This window comes from Pteropus medius, unplaced genomic scaffold (genome assembly GCF_902729225.1).
Source record: "Pteropus medius unplaced genomic scaffold, Ma_sr-lr_union100, whole genome shotgun sequence".
Classification (NCBI taxonomy): Eukaryota; Metazoa; Chordata; class Mammalia; order Chiroptera; family Pteropodidae; genus Pteropus; species Pteropus medius.
The window spans coordinates 18370997-18383381 of NW_024352787.1; the positions used below are offsets into that span (position 1 = coordinate 18370997).

General features: G+C 34.4%; 1 pseudogene; it reads left to right on the forward strand.

Moving 5' to 3' along the window:
- Nucleotides 1-11136: 11136 nt before the first annotated feature.
- Nucleotides 11137-11253, forward strand: LOC120591983 (uncharacterized; annotated as a pseudogene).
- The last annotated feature ends 1132 nt before the right edge of the window (nucleotides 11254-12385 follow it).

The following is a 12385-nucleotide window of genomic DNA, read 5'->3' on the forward strand; positions in this document are numbered from 1 at the left end:
GCTGTAGACAGTTCTATATTTGTTCATAGGGAAAGAAGGGTAAAGGAAAAGACTAAAGGAGATTTCCGTTCCTTACAACCATTGTTCTATGCACATATTTTATGTAATGGTTTTGTAAAAATACATTGAAACTTGATTGTAAGTCAGAGAAACAAGCTTAAGTAAAAGAGTTTTGATACCCTTCATACAGATTTAACTGGAAAGGGCAAAGATACACTTACTTCTTGCAATATTTTTTGTCTGAATTTCTCTACATCTCTCAGTATTGTAGTCATTTTCTCTTGAGGCCAAGGAAGATGGCTACCAGCAGTCTCAAATCACTTCATTGTGAAGAAGACATTTCCCAAGTCTGTCAATCCCAAGAAAGACAGATTGGCCATGCTCAGATTATGTTTCTGTAGTCCTGATCCAATAACTATGACCAAAGTAGTAAGGCCTAATTAGTTTGGACAATGGACCCACTCCTATTATGAGACAGAGTCCTGTGATCTTCAGCCCCACTAAGCCTACCTGGAGTAGAGAAGTGGTTATCCACAGGATGGAATGCTATGTATATTTACCTACAGTAATAGAGAAGAGACTTTTTTTTTCCGCCAGCTAATTAAAGTCAAGTCTTAACATCCAGGCTTTTTAGATATTTTAAGGTCACAATACATGAAAATAGAACTAGCTTAAATTGTGTTTAAGCATTCACAGAAATGTCTAAAAATGAAATGGTCATACTACCTATTTGAGCCATACCCAGTTCTACTTGTTAGGTCTTTCACAGAGGCAAAAAAAGAAAATGAGAAGGGAAGGATTTTAGATTAATAAAATCTATGATGCCCAGGACTACTGCTGCCAGTTACTATCTGGATGAGTTATATAACTTCTCTATGCCTCAGTTTTCTCATATGTAAAATGAAATTAATACCACTCATGTAATAGAGGTGTATTTAAGAACAAAATGGATTTACATTTGAAACTCTTAGGCCAGAGCCTGGCACATAGTAAGTACTCAATAAATTATAGCTGTTTCTCATTCGCCCCTATATCCTCAGCTCTTAGAAGGATGCCTGGAAAATAGTAGGTGTTTAGTAACTATTTTGGTAACTGAATGCAGACATTCCAATTTTAGCTGCTATGTTTGTTCTGCCTTTATCTCCTGTATATTAAAAGGATAGTAAATTAATAATTTTTCCCAATATTTTAAAGGAAATGTCTTTTTTCCCTACCATATTTCCAGATGATTTGAGGTCATGATGTGATGAAAATTAGAGCTAATAGAACACTTTTGTAAACCTTTTATTGAACTTCGTAGGTAAGAAGTGTTATCTTTAGGAAATGGCTTTTGGAAATAATTATTAAACCATCTCTTGAGATCATCGGGTTGATGGCAAAGACAAGAAAGGGAAGATTTTTGTGCTAACATAGTCATACAATATTTAGAAAATTCTCAAATTATAACTTATAATGGTTTATGTTTATTTTATTTTACTACTTTATGAGGGTAATGTTAAACAACTAAATGTAACTTCTTTCCCCTGCCAAGTTACCAACATCTATTTCCAGATGTCTGAATAATTTTAAGAGAAACTTTTTTTGTTGTTGTCAGGAAAGGTGCATTACTGCATTCTAGTTGGTCAGATATTCAGTTAGCAAAGTTCTTTCGACATTGATATTTTGGGTTGTTTCTATTATTAGCCTATTTTTGTTTAGCTGAGTGAAAGAAATGGATTATTCTTTTAAATGAAAAATGATTTTTTTAGTTTTCTAGAATATTTTTATGTCTACAGAAATGCTAAATAATTTTGTTAGAAAAATTTAATTAAGTATGCATCTTAAATATTCTTATAATTAAAGAATGGAAAAATAATCTATAGCTGGGTCATCAAACAATAGTATGTATACTCCTAGGATATTCAACTTTCCAAAGAATGTGCAGGCTTAGATAGCATTAAGGGGATCCAGCACCAGATTCTCAATTCCCATATGTACTCTTGTTAAAACTGATCTGCCTAAAGAATATTTCTATGCTCAATGGTTTATGCCAGTTCTCCATTTTTTTCTTCTGCCTTTTTATAATCACCCATCCCTGCTTTACAAGAGAAATCTATAGCAGGTTATATTTTTCAAAAATAATCCCAGTAGTATTTCAGATCTCACATACTCCACTATAACCTTGCCATTACCCTCCCAAGAAAGGGAATTATGTCCCTTCCCTTTAACCTAAACAGACTTTTCCTTCCTTTCTACCAAGGAAGTATGGTGGAAGTTTGTGTATTTTCATTATGGGTGAAGTGTTATATTGGAATGGGTTATATTGGCCCACATGGAGATGTTCAGAATTTAGATGTGTTGTCAAGTAGGGAGATAGAATGATGACAGTTTTTGTTTAATGACCTTGCCTTTTTTATCTCTCGTTTATTCAAAAAAATCATTTCTCCTGTGGGTGAATAGTGTGAAAGTAAAGCAAAGAGAGCATGAGGGAAAGGCACCTTATTTTTAAGTAACAGAAGGTCGCTTGCCTCATCTATCTTAGAATTAAAATATTCAAGATTGGTATAAAAGCATGATGGATTTTGATGAATCTGCTATCAAGCAAACTGTCTTCACCATTATCAATAATTGTAAAGAGCCCAATGTATATATCTCAAACCTGTCTCAGCATAATTTGTATGATTTCAAGGAAGAGGAAGTTAAAAGTTTCATGTTTATTTCTGACATATTAACATTACATCTTTAAGTTGAAAGGTCATATTTTAGAGGTAAGTTCATGGTTTTATATTTCCTAGAGCATGTTTAAGATTCTTAGGCAAAACATTTTTTTTATTAACCTTTGCCAAGTTCATTATTAGATTCTGTAAATTCATATTAATTTTGATCCAAGTCTCCTGCTTATCTCTGAGCCATTTCTCTCCCTTTTTTTGTTGTTGTTGTTCCTACATGTATTTAGGTTTAAATTAACAAATATGTTCTGGATTTTACTGTAAATAAAACAATCGTCATCAGTAGTAGTCATAAAACATAATAGCTACCATATACCTTGCATAAGGCCTGAAGTTACTAGTAACCCAGTGTCTTTTTGCTCTTAATTTCCACAATGTAATCTAATTTTTCTAAGACACTACTATTATATGATTCATCATAATATACCACTTAGTAAAAACACTGCCGACTAAACTGTGATATGCCATTGATTATGAACTGCATTCCAATTTCAGAGTTGTTAAAATGTGTGTTTTAGTTTGATAAAATAGCATAAACAATACTTTTTAAAGCAGAACATATACTTACATATAAGTCTAGTCATAAATGTCCATAAAACATCATCTTAGGACATACTGCGATTAACTTTAGAAAACTAGCTTTACTCAATTAGGATTAACTCTTCTCAGGTTTTTATATTCTCTTCTAACTCTGTAAAAGGCATAAATGTTTTTCAAACAAAATTTCTAATCAATATATATGCTCCTCAAGAAACCTGCAACTTCCAATTTGGGGGGGAGGACATTTTTACTCAGTTTCATCTTAATATTCCATAAGCAAGATATCTCTTAAGTGTAAGAGTTAAAGATAAGTCTCGGTAAAGCCTTTTAGTTAACACTCCAAGGAGGAGAAGGAAAATGGCCTGAACAACAAGGTCTTCAGTAAGGGTGGTTTTTAATTCCTTTTATTTTTCAGCAGGATTGAAGAAAGCGTAATCAGATTGTCAATTATGAACATTAAAAATAATTTAATGATCAGTCTATGATTTTGGTATATAACAAAAGGCATCTAAGAATTAAATGTCATTGCTATAACAAAATCCTATATTTATATGCATGGATGAGTTCTCAGCTTTTATATCTATACTTTAAAAATAGTAATAAAATTGTCTCATTCTAGCAATTAGCAATATACACCCTTGAATATAGAAAAATACAGCACTATTCATCTCAATAGATTTCCAATAACACTTGATTTTGTGTTTTTCATAACATTAAAATTGATATATTTATGTGATTTTTATCTTTTTAATAGTGATGATAATCCGGACAACAGTCTTTAACATTTGGAAGTTTATAGTCATAAGAAATAGATTTTTTCAAAAATTTTTATTTCAATAAATGTATTTTTATACATTTTGAAAAACAGCTGTATGACAGAATATCAGTAAAAGACTAAAGCATCACACTATATTAACAATGAGATTAAAAAATTACATGGAGAAATAAAATGGAAATGAGTTGGAAATTAAGTAGTGTAAAATTTCCTATTTTAAGGAGTGATGGTAGATATCAAATTGCTGTGGTATTTAGATTCAGTTAAAATGTAATGGATTTAGCTTAAAATATCATTACAGAAATAGCTTCCTTTGCAATTTGTGAAACATGATGAAAATGTTTTTATATTGACTTGAAAGTGCATAAAAGGGTACATCATTTTTCAAAATTACTTTAAAGAATATATGACCAAAATTGTTAAAGATCTCAAACCAGCAGAAGGGAGAGAAAGGGGACCGTAGGAAACTATAAATGCAAAAGAAATCAGAGAAGGAGGGAAAAAAAAGAAATAAATGACAACAGTAAGTCCAAATATTTCAATAATAATAATGAGTCTTAAAAAGTAAATTTTATTTTAAAAGACATCATATTGGAGTAGATAAATTGAATCACTCTATTTGCTGGTTTAGAAAAGAGTTATGTAGAATTTGTAAGGATATAGAGAACTGATAGACAAAATAGAGATTACAATATAGACATATTTTCAAGTATACACAAATTTTTGGTAAGTGTTCTAAATCACAGAGTCTCCACAAATTTTAAAAATTTCTTAATATGCAGATGATGTTTTCTAACCAAAATGTTCAATAAATTTAAACACAAAAACTACCTTCCTTCAAAAAATATCAATGAAACAAGACAAACTATAGAGAATGTCAACACAAGTAAAAGCCTATTCTTTGGATTAATTAAAGTAAACCAAGATTAATGAAAAAACACAAAAGGAAAAATATAAGCAATAGTAACCTTAGGTGTATCAGGAACTACGCTTAAAAAAAAAAAAAGACTAGTAAATAATAGTGACGGAATCACAAGGATATGCAACAGTGAAATAAATCATCACTTGCATCATCCTTCAGTTTTCTTATTGCATTGCCTCAAACACTGCATCATCTTAAAGATGATATAAAGGAAGTCTGGCAAGACAATTTATATACAATTTTTAAAGCTTTCATCTGGGCACAACTAGGAATTTAATATTTTTCATTTTTCATCCATAGTGGCAAAGAAAATTAACAGATGATTCATGATTATGAAACAAATCAGCACTCTATACTCATAAGTAAAATGTCAAGACAAAAAATTTTCTCAAACTCCAGATTCAATGGGCAAACAATATTATTTCTAAGGACAGAAGGAAATATACCCTCATCCAGTCAGTCATCCAACAGAAAGAACTTTATCACACAATACTTTGTGACAAGAACATCTTTTATGTTTGTTCTTAATTCCATGATAAGGTTTGTAAATAGACAAATACTAAAAGCAGGTGTATATTCAAAGGTGATTGAAAGTAAATAGATGTAATAGTGAAAAATCAATTGCATTTACCATTTTAATTGGTGTTTAGAAATCAGAAAATTAAATTTAACAATGTATTAAGAGAAGTGTACCATGAACAAGTAGGATTCCAGGTATGCGAGGCTGGTTTAACATTCAAAAATCAATGGGGTGATGTCAGAAGCATGGTGGAGTGAGAGATGTCCCCAGATCTCCCCTTGAAATAACAATGAGCCGAACATCTAAAACTCAACAAATAACACCCAGCCTGCACACATACATGTCTGAATGATTGATCTGCGAATAAGAGCTACCATAGGCCAGAACCGCAGGAGTTAGGTGGTGGACTGGGAGAAACAAAGAAGCTGCCTCTTGCAGCTGGATCTCCCTGCAGGAGGAGGGGGAGGGGGAAAGGTGTGGCTGGTTTCTCCCCTGAACAGCCCTGCCTGAGAGAGTTGTGAGCTCCACCCAACGGCAGTGCCCAGGGATCAGGGAAGAAAGCCGAGAAGTAGGGACAGCAGAGAAGCAACAGCTGAATATTTCCAGCTGTGGTTGGAAAATGTGAGGCTGAGCCACAAACCCCAACCCAGGGGTCTCTCCCTAAATATCCTCCAAGACCAAACACTGCTGAGCCCCAGGGGAATCTGAGCAGACACTACCAAAACTGTCACTAACACTGACAGGAAAAGAGACTAAGGGCAGCGGTCTTGATTGAATATTTATAAGGAAAAAAAGGCAGTATCCAAGAGATTTAGATGCCACCTACTGGAAAACAAAAGAAAAACGCCTTAGCAACAGGCTAAAGAGAGACCTTCATATAATAGGTATTTCGGAGGGGGTGGGCAGAATACACTTCCATTAATGCCTAGGTGGAGAAATAGTCCATCGCACACCATGAACAACCAACATGACAAGGCAGCTCAAAAAGAAAGAAAAATCTCTAGAAAATAAGCTTAACGACATAGAAATATGTGACTTAAATGACAAAGAATTCAGGGTTGGACTTCTGAAAAAACTCAGTGAGATACAAAATAATCCACATCAGCAATTCCAGGAATTGGAAAACAACAAGATTAGCAGAATAAGTTTGTTAACAAGGAGATCGAAACCCTAAAAAAGAACCAAATCTAGAGATGAAGAACACACTAAAAGAGATGAAGAATAAAAGAGCAAGCCTAGGAAATAAAATTGACCAAATGGAGGAAAGGATCAGTGATACCGAAGACAGAAATCTAGAAATAAATCAGAAGGAAGAAGAGAGAACCCAAAGAATGAAAAAGAATGAAAGAGAAATACGAGAACTAGCTGATACCATTAGGAAAGGAAACATAAGGATAATGGGTATTCCTGAAGGCAAGGAAAAAGAACAGGAATCAGAAAGCATTTTCAGACAAAGAACAAGAATGTTCCAAATCTAAGTAAGGAATAAGCTGGAAATTGGAATTCAAGAAGTCAGAAGAACATCCAATTATCTCAACCCAAAAAGGCCTTCTCCAAGACACATTATATTAAAATTATTGAAAATTAATGACAAAGAAAGAATTCTATGGCGGCCAAGGAAAAGAAGACAATAACCTATAAAGGAGAGTCTATTAGACTATCGTCTGACTTCTCAGCACAAACCTTACAAGCCAGAAAGGACTGGAACAAAATATTCAAACTATTAAATGAAAGGAACTACCAGCCAAGAATAATGTATCCAGCAGAGCTCTCCTTTAGATATGAAGAAATACAAAAATTGAAGGAATTCTCCACTGCAAGGCCTGCATTACAGGAAATACTGAAATAGGTCAGCTCACCTAAAACAAAATGACAAAAAAAAAAATACATAACAATGAGTAAGGTGACTAACAGGCAGATAGAATAAAAGTAGTGCAACCCTTTTAAGAACAGAGTATTTTAAACTTAATAAGAAGAGATTTGCTATCGCAAGATACTAATGAGTGTTTAGCATACATAGGGACAAAGTGAAACAATGAAAGAGGAGGATTAAAGGATCCAAATTCACAACGGAGAATGGAGATAAGTCACATGCCAAAGAAAATGGACTAAATATAAATATATAACTACCCTTTACATATTCGTAACAATACCCACATGCCAAAGATTCAGAACTGAACTACATAACTGTCAGGGTCAAGGGTATTACTGACCAAGAAGGGACAGTTCGATGGTGTGACATCCAGTTGGAAGAATACACAAGAGGCAGACATGAGGATGAAACAGCAGGCACCAACTTTATTGTGCGGGCACATTTTTGTTGGAAAGTGCAGTTCTATTGGGGAGTACAGTCTTGCACGGAGCACGCAGTCTTACGTGCACTTTTCTTGCTCCTCTTTCTTATACTCCCCTTCTGAGCTCCCCTTCTGCTCTCCAGGGGACCACATGTCTCCTCACATAGCAAAGTACAAAAGTAGCATTCAGCCACACATGCATGATACAATAAGCTGAAGTATGTTTACATATTTTCTAAGTCTGGAGTCCTATTCCTAACAGCAGGCCTGGATCACAGCCAGAACTTGGACCAGCCAGATTTTGAGCCAGCCAGACCTTGAGCCAGTCAGGCCTTGGATCAGCCAAGACTTGGATAACAGCCAGACCCTGGATCACAACCAGACCTTGAGCCATTCAGGCCCGGTGCCCACAATAACATAAACCAGGACCAGAGAGGAAATCCACAAAACCTAGCCAAAATTTAAAAAAAAAAGGACAAGGAAGCAATGGAAAAAACAAGCTACCTGAAAGGGAAAGATAAAATGACTATAAGAAGATCTCATATTTCAATAATCACCCTAAATGTAAATGAACTGAACTCACCAATAAAAAGGCACAGAGTTGCAGATTAGATCAAAAAACAAAACGTGACCATATGCTGCCTCCAGGAGACACATCTCAGTTCCAAAGACAAATATTGACTCAAAGTGTAAGGGTGGAAAATGACATTTCAAGCAAATGGCATTCAGAGAAAAGCGGGAGTAGCAGTACTAATATCGGACAAAATAGACTTCAAAATAAAAATGATAAAGATACTGAAGGACACTTAATAATAAAGAGAATCCTATACCGAGAAGTCATAACACTAATATCAATGCTCCCAATCAGGGAGCCCCAAAACATATAAAGCAATTACTAACAGAACTAAAGGGAGAAACAGACCAAAGCACAATCATAGTAGGGGTCCTAAATACCCCACTGTCAAATGTGGACAGATCGTCCAAACAGAAGGAAATAACATCCTTAAATGACACATTAGACCAACTGGACATAATTGACATTTACAGAGCCTTTCATCCCAAAACAGCTGCTTATACATTCTCTAACACTCATGGAACATTCTCAAGGATTGCCACAAACTGAGACACAGAGATAGCCTCAACAAATATAAAATGGTTGAAATCATACCAACCATATTCTCTGATCATAATGCTTTAAAACTGGAGATCAACTGTAAAGTGAAAGTAGGAAGAACAACAAATACATGGACATTAAACTACATGCTACTGAAGAATAATTGGGTCAGAGAAGAAATAAAAACAGATCAAGAGATACATAGAAACAAATGATAATGATAGTACAACATATCAGAACTTTTGGGACATAGCAAAAGCAGTCAAAAGAGGAAAGTTCATATCATTACAGGCCTATCTCCAAAAACAAGAACGATCCCAAATAAACAATCTAATGCTTCATCTTAAAAAAAAAAAAAAATGAAAACTAAAATCAGCATAAGGAAAGAAATAATCAAAATTAAAGCAGAATTAAATGAAATTGAAAAAATAAATGCAATAAAGAGCTAGTTCTTTGAGAGGTTTAATAAAATTGACAAACCCCTGGCTAGACTCACTAAAGAAAAAGGAGAAAGGACACAAATAAACAAAATCAGGATGAAAGGGGAAATTATGATACACACTGCAAAATATAAAGGATCACACAAGAATACTATGAAAAAGTACATAACACCAAATTTAATAACCTAGAAGAAATGGGAAGATTCTTAGAAAGATACAACCTTCCTAGACTGAATCAAGAAAATCTCGAAAATCAAAATAGACCAATCAGCAGTATGGAAGTCGAAACAATCATCAAAAACCTACCAAAAAGTAAAAGTCCAGGACCAGATGGCTTCACCAGTGAATTCTACCAAACACTCAAAGAAGATTTAATACCTATTTTCTTCAAACTCTTCCAAAAAATCAAAGAAGAGGCAATACATCCTAACTCGTGAGGCCAATATTACCCTGATACCAAAACCTGGTAAAGATAACACAAAAAAAGAAAACTACAGACAAATATCTCTCATAAACACAGATGCAGAGATCCTAAATAAGATACTAGCAAACTGAATACAGCAACAGAGATGGTTTAACATATGCAAATCAATTCATGCAATACACTATATAAACAAATTGAGATAAGAATCTCATGATCATATCAATAGATGCAGAAAAAGCCTTTGACAAGATACAGCATCCATTTATGACCAAAACACTTAACAAAATTGGTATAGAAGGAAAGTACCGTAACATAATAAAAGCCATATATGACAAAGCCTCAGCCAACATCATACTGAATGGCGAAAAACTAAAAAACTTTTCCTGTAAGATAAGGAACAAGGCAAAGCTGTCCACTATCACCACTGTTATTCAGTGTAACATTGGAGATCCTAGCAAGTGCAATCAGGCAAGAGAAAGATATAAAAGGCATCCAAATAGGAAATGAAGAAATCAAGCTTCACTATTTGCAGATGACATGATTATATAGAAAACCCTAAAGACTCCATAAGAACACTATTAAAAACAATAAGCACATACAGTAAAGTTTCTGAATACAAAATCAATGGTCAAAAAGTCATAGCGTTCTTATACTCTAATAATGAATTGTCACAAAAAGAAGTGGAAAAAATAATTCCTTTTGTAATTGCAATAAAAAGAATAAAACAGAATAAATCTAATGAAACATGTGAAGGACCTATACAATGAAAACTATAAGACCCTATTAAAAGAAATTGAAGAAGATCAAAGAAATGGAAAGATATTCCATGTTCTTGGACTGGAAGAATCAACAGAGTTAAAATGACCTTACTACCTAAAGCGTTTCACAGATTTAATGCAATCCTCATCAAAATCCCATTGGCATTTTTTAAAGAAATAGAACAACAACAACAACAACAAAAAAAAAAACAGATTTGTATGGAAGCAAAAAAGACCCACAAATTGCCAACGCCATCCTGAGAAAAAGAACATGGCTGGAAGTATCACTCTGCCCAACTTCAAGTTATACTACAAAGCAACAAAAGTCAAAATGGCATAGTATTGGCAGAAAAACAGACATAGAGACCAGTGGAACAGAATCGAGAGTCTAGAAAGAAATGCTCATTTATATGGGCATATAATTTTTGACAAAAGAGCCCAAAACATACAGTGGAGAAAGGAAAGCCTCTTCAATAAATGATGCTGGGAAAACTGGAAAGCCACATGCGAAAGAATGAAACTAGACTGTTGTCTATCACCACATACCAAAATTAACTGAAAATGGATTAAGGACCTGAATATAAGACCTGAAACAATAACTTACATAGAAGAAAACATAGGAACTAAACTCGAGGACCTTTGTCTACGACCATGCTACCCTGAACAAGTCCGATCCTGTCTGATCTCAAGCTAAGCAGGGTTGGGCCTGGTTAGTACTTGGATGGGAGACCATCTAGGAAGACCAGGTGCTGTAGACATAAAAAATAAAAATAAAAAAACAAGAGATTGTAAGCTGACAAGTTCTTTGCAATCTGCGAGGTCAACCAAGGGTTGCCTCACCGAATTAATAATAATAATAATAATAATAATGAAAAAAATAATCTCAATGACCTTAGACTTAAAGAGGATTTTATGAATTTGACCTCAAAAGCAAGAGAAGTAAAAGCAAAAATAAATCAATGGGACTACATCAAACTAAAAAGCTTCTGCACAGCAAAAGAAACCATCAATAAGGTAAAGAGACAAGCATCCGAATGGGAAAATATATTTACAAGCAATGCTTTGATAAAGGCCCAATATCCAAAATATACAAAGAACTCATACAGCTTGATAACAACAACAAAATAATAATCCAATTAAAATATTGGCAGAGGACCTGAACAAACACTTCTGCCAAGAAGACATACAAATGGCCAACGAACATATGAAAATGCAAATCAAAACTACAATGAGATACCATCTCACGCTTGTTAGAATGCCTATTATCAACAGGACAAGAAATAACAAATGTTGGAGAGGATGCAGAGAAAAAGGAACCCTCATACACTGCTAGTGGGACTCCAAATGGGTACAGCCACTATGGAAAACGGTATGGAAGGTTCCTTAACAAACTAAGAATTGATCTACCATATGATCCAGCAATCCCTCTACTGGGTATTTACCCCTAAGACTTGAAAACCCATATCCAAAAAGATATTTACACACCGATGTTCATAGCAGCACTATTCACAGTGGCCAGGATGTGGAAGCAACCGAAGTATCCTACAATAGATGATTAGCTAAACAAGCTGTGGTACATACATACAATGGAATATTACTCAGCCATAAGAAGAGATGAAATACTGCCATTTGTGACATCGGTAGACCTTGAGATAATCACACTAAGTGAAATAAGTCAGACAGAAAATGTTGAAAACCACATGATATCCCTTATATGTGAGATATAAACCTAAAAGCAACAAACGAAGAGCTCAGACAGAGACTCATGGACATGGACAATAGACTAGTGGTTACCAGAGGGTAGTGGGGAAGCGGGGAGGTAGATGGGGTAAAAGGGTCAAATATGTGGTGACAGAAAGAAATCTAACTATGGACAGTGAACATACAATG